This window comes from Pundamilia nyererei, unplaced genomic scaffold, assembly GCF_000239375.1.
Source record: "Pundamilia nyererei isolate P.nyererei 1_Seehausen unplaced genomic scaffold, PunNye1.0 scaffold00022, whole genome shotgun sequence".
Taxonomy (NCBI): Eukaryota; Metazoa; Chordata; class Actinopteri; order Cichliformes; family Cichlidae; genus Pundamilia; species Pundamilia nyererei.
This window is the reverse complement of record NW_005187423.1, coordinates 410,505-416,128: the sequence shown is the minus strand read 5'-3', so window position 1 is coordinate 416,128 and position 5,624 is coordinate 410,505. Positions and strand designations below refer to the sequence as shown.

At 39.3% G+C, this 5,624-nt stretch overlaps 1 protein-coding gene across 1 annotated transcript in view; it reads right to left on the bottom strand.

The window, feature by feature from the left end:
* acsl1a (acyl-CoA synthetase long chain family member 1a) overlaps positions 1-5,624 on the bottom strand; it is a 19,788-nt gene that overhangs the window by 13,349 nt on the left and 815 nt on the right. The window lies entirely within an intron of this gene.

The following is a 5,624-nucleotide window of genomic DNA, read 5'->3' as shown; positions in this document are numbered from 1 at the left end:
TATGTTAATAAAAGTGCCTGTGTGACATCTGGGACACAGCTTTGACTAAGAACTCTCTTTTTGTTCTTACTTTATGACTTAAAAAAAAAAATCGAGATATATATCTTATATCGCCATCCAGCTAAAAAAATATCGAGATATGAATTTTGGGTCATATCGCCCAGCCCTACTTCTGGCTCTAGCAAATCGTGGACTGAGTCGAATAAGTGTGATAAGTTGTGGCTATATTGAACAAAGTGAATGCAGATTTTTGTGAAAAGTAAAGGAAGCATGCAGGCTAAAATGTAGACATGCATGGAGTCAAGAAAACTCAGTGTGGATATGAATAATTTTAAGAGTTCAAGCCATTTTTAATTTTTAAGACTGATACTGAATACAGAATATCACATTTAAATTACCGATATTCGGTGATTTAAATGTGATATTCTGATATATCGGCTGATATTTTTCTTTCTTTGGGACACACGGAATGTAAATAGATTTTGTTTACGTTTCTTACATTTTTAGTTATTTAACTGTAGTGATCCAAACAAACAGGAAATTTCAGTGCGCCCTCTGATGGACAAACTGAAAAATAACATGGTTCAAGGGTGTTTCTTCCATATTTTTATTTATATCATGTTTCAAAACATTCACGGGACACCGTTTTTACAGCTGTTTTTCTGGACCTGTTGATCACAAGTAAAGTATACATTTAAAAATAGGACCTCATTAGCATAAGTTGGGTTTCACACCGATAAACAACTCGTTCAAAATCTCTGAACTCCTTAATGAGCAACAGAGAAAAAAAAAAGGTCCCAAAAAAAAGACTAAATGTAACTCATGCACATGTCTCGCTTACTACTAACCCCTTTATTAAATTACAGTGTTTATGCCACACTGATCTTCATCAGGTACAAAGGCAATGTCATTGTATCCACTCCTTTATTTACAGATCACACTCATGCAAAAATCCTACACTAGCCTACCATACAAGACAGCCTGCAGGGATCCAAATGACCTAATAAATTAAGAATGAGTTTATAAAATCATTTAACATTTTAAAATACAAACCTAAGAAATTTGGAGATTTGATTGTGTTTTGTGTTGTGTTAATATTGTAAAAATATTGTTTTGTAAGCGGAAACAAGCCTGATTTTGTTTTAATTGGTTTTATATAGAAATAACTAAACAATCTTGGTTCAATAATTTATTATTTGCATCAGTAAACCACACGCTGCACAGACCGAGTGACATCTTCACACATCTTATTTTGCGAGTGTTCATTACAGACCTACTCTGAGAGTACGCGTTTCTGTTTGATGGCCAGCAGTGGCACATGACACTGGTGTCATGCTTTGCTAAGAGTTGTCAGAGGCAAAAGGTACCACTACACCCACCACCCCCATTAACCATACTTGGCCTGGGAGGATGAGGAGCCAATGGCAGAGCCAGCTCGGCAGTCACCCCACAAACATAAGGCACTGGAAAAAAGAGGTGGAGGGGCAGTGGGTTCATTTGACACATAACAGAACATGAAGATAAGTTGGCAACAGCCTCAAGCTTGCAGGCAGGTTACAGCTGTTTGGTATAAGAGACACTCTTACCACAGTCAGGAAGCTACAACAAAAAAAGCACAGTTGGTCAGTCATACTTGAATTCTTCTGAAATGCTTTGGTTCCTCTTAGAGGAATGATGCAAGACATCTGAAACCTTAAAGCAGTGTGATACTGAGCTGCTTAGTCAGTTGTTGAGCATCAGGTAAACCTGTTTAATCTCATTATTACTACCTTATTAAAGGAGGGTTAAACATTAAGCTTTTAAACGCATAAAACATAATCCCATGTTAACAAGTCAGCTGCTTTCTCTCAGCTTTACATGAACTGGGGTGGTATACAGTATAACTAAAACAGTAAGTGTCTTTTTTAAGTAAATTAAATAACGTGTGTTGTGTTATGGCTGTACTAAAATAAATGTTTAAATTTCTTTTGTTGAAACCAAACTTCACAGGTGAGCGGTGGAACTAACTGAGAAACCAAGGACGCTGCACGCTCATATGGCAGGGACTTGTTAATCCCAAAGTCGCCACTCTCTAAAGCATACCCCTTATTGTCTATTTTACTCAAATTGGACCATAACGCACATAACCTGCCATTAGGAAGAATGCAGGTTTGAAGCACTTCCACACTGGCTTCCTCTTTCAGACCCGAATGCGGTCAATAGTAGGTCCAGCTGAGAAATAAAGACGCATCAGTTAGTGTCAGTGAAGCACTGCTTCTGCTGTGTGAGAACACATGGTTTTGACAGTAGCTAAAACCATTTTCACACATGCACGCTGACCCTGATGGAGTTGCATGTGACAACACAAAGGTCCATACAGGCGAACATTAAACGGTTATAACCTGCTAGCTCCTTGGTGCAAAGTCTGTGTGGTGTCAGGTTGCAATGGTCTGAGAAGAGTGAATCATAAATCGATCTCTGAGGGCATCTTCTGCATCTTGCCCATTTTAGGGTCTTCTAAAAAGCACTTTGTGTTTAACTGAGATATAGAGGTATATGTAAAAGTACAATTCTTTTCTGATCCACCAAGATAAAGAAACTAGCATGGTATTTCAGTGTAAATCATCACTGTGCGCATCTATAAAACAGTGCCTGCTCCACTTCATCATTGTTGGTCTGTTAAAGACTTTCCTCTTTAAATTGCTCACTAAAGCGCACACTTTTTTGTACTCCGAGACACGATATCATCACTTCTTCATGATGAGACCAGGCTTAATGCAACATGTGTTGAAACTTGACAACAGCTTTCTCACTGGTGAGAGGAAACACCAAAAACTTCACTGGTAATTCAACAGTTTGAAAATAAAGCGCAGCACAGCGCCTAGGAAGTGATTAAAAGAAAAAAAAAAAAAAGAAGAGGAGTCAATATATTCTTATGGATGTAATGAGATATCCTTGCATACAGTATAAATTCACAAGGGCATTCACACACCCTAAAGGCAACTGACAAACCAGTTTTTCCTGATTAGCGTGGCAGATGAGGGGCACTCTGAAAGGCACACAGGAAGAGAAGACCTCCACCCATTTTTATGTGATCAACGTGGCAGACCAACTGACATGACCAGCATTACACTGAGAGACATCCCAGCACAGCTACAGGAGGCCTGCTTTTAACTCGTATGAGGCTTCACTATAGTCTGTCATGTCCTGCGATCCTCTGGCTGACTGTGACTTTTAACCCTGGTTTTCGGACACATGACCTGACCTTGCACAAGACCACCAGACTAAAGATTGCAGGTCATAACCTCCTTGATGAAACCACACACTCCAAGTCACATGGTCACACAGCGGAGGGGGAAAGAGAGGGTGGAGGACGAGCTCGCTTAAGTAGGACAAAGGTCACACAACTCTTAACAACTCCCGACACACCATTGGGGCAAAGCAAAAAAACAACCTGACATAGTGCTTTCACAGTGAAACATTACATTATAAAACCCCAAAAGCATCATTATGCTTTAATTTGCATCATTATCCTTTAAATCGCTAAGATTTGCTGCCAATCTGAAGTTTAGCAAGCACTATTTACATGGTAAATAGTTGTGCTTGCTAACATGTGCTAATTAACACAGATCACATGGAGGGCTGGGAATGTCAGTGGATTTGTGGCAAACTTGAATCCATTTAGGAGTTTTTTCATTAAAGAGGTGCTAAGAGGAAAAAAAGGGGGATCCTCCAAGACCCTCTTGATTTTGGGTCATCTTTTCCAAGAATGTAACTACTATTTTATTTTATAAGCAATCTGCCACAAAAGCAGCACGCCAGAGCTGATTGTTGTGTAAACATCATCCAGCTCAGTCCTTCCACCTTGCTAGCACCAAAGCAGACAGAAAGGCTGATACTGGTACTGTCGAAAGACTAAAGGCCACATGGCAAACCACGCTGTGCCACATACTGGGTTTGCTTTAATGAAAGCTCCTCCTCTACTTGAGTACTAAAACCGCCCACACGATTGCATCTTTATGGTAACTGTTCATGTGACTGCCCTGCATGACCGCAACAGCATTACCTAGTGTTTCAAAAATTGGGTTTAAAATGGGAGGAAAACAGCAGGCGGCATTCCAGAGATTCCTGTTAGAGGAAGTTTGCATAAAAACGCCTTCAGACACAAGCACATATCAGAGCTGCTCTCCAAAAAGTGATGTACACCAACAACTGACTGCTAAGCACTCAATTCACTTTCACCTAATTTTCTTTCTTATAGAAGAGGTTGGAACTTATTCATAATACTCAAGTATCCAACTACCGGCTACCAGCTGTCCATGACTTCTAGTGTGAGAGATTTTTTTCCTTTGAGGGGAAATGACAGAAACAGTCCAGCTTTTGAGTGGAAAACCTGCTGTTTTTCTCATATCTGCAGTTAATTCTAAACACACGAATGTTTCACATTTCAACAAGCTGTTAAACCTGCTTGATTTGTCTAATATGCATGAAAGTGAGTCTGCTCAACAATCTTATGTTTAATTTGATATCTGGAACATGCATGTTGTCCTCCAGCACAAGTAGGCAAGATATAAAGTATCTGCTGGCAAATGAAAGAGCTACAATTGAATGTAGAGGAAATGATGGCCATCTGCATCTCAAAGGGGCAGCAATCACAGGCCAGTCAGAATAGCTGTGGAGAAAGAAATTGAGATGCACTGATTGACCAGCCAGGAACCAGAATTACACAGTTTCCACTGTTCTTAACGTGGATTGGTGACTGGCTGGTCATGCATGCATTACTCACACATGGCAGCACAGGCAAATAGTCCCACGCAAACTCGACGTAACGGTCACTAAAGTAAGCTGCAAACATATCTGAAACAACAAACTTAAAAAGACACTTAAACGTGGACATTTTTAAGAAGCTAACAAAGGCAAAATGGCTAGCAGCCTCGGTATGAGCAAAGGATCAGATCAGTTATGGGGAGAGGAATAAAAAAAAAAGGGAAAAGGTTGATGATCTGTTATCTGGTAACAATATAAAAAATACAGAAAAATTATGTAAGTACCAGACATTTATTTTTATAAATAAATCTGCTGCACTTGTTAGTTGTGGTAAAATATGTCAGGTAAAGGTGGGTGTACAGCAACTCATGTTCATTCATTATTTGTAACTTTTTCCAGGGGCAGGACAGTTTACTTTCAGTGTTGAGAGAAAAGTATATAACTTACAGAAGCCTGTCACATTTAAATAAGTCTTTATCACAAAAAATCCTAAATACACAAAAATCACTATGGGCAAGTCACACTAGGTGAAAAATGAGAAATTGGAATAGGCCAAGAAAACTACAATGGTGGATCTCTAATGAGAACGTCAAAGACATTGTGTCACTATGATATGCTCCACTGGTCACTGGTAAGGACATGGAAAGTTCCTGGAATATCTGCCTGTTGCTTAGCACATCATCCTTAAAACAGCAACTTGGTCCTGCACAGCTACACACTGTGGTCAGAAAGCAAAAACAAAACCTTTAAACTCTCAATCCGTGTTTTCAGATTCATTCTCAAAGTTTACAACTTTCCAAAAGCGGAAAAAAGAAACAGTTCAAGTTCACGGCGGTGGCTTCACTAAAAGCCATGTTCTCATTTTAAACAAAATAGAT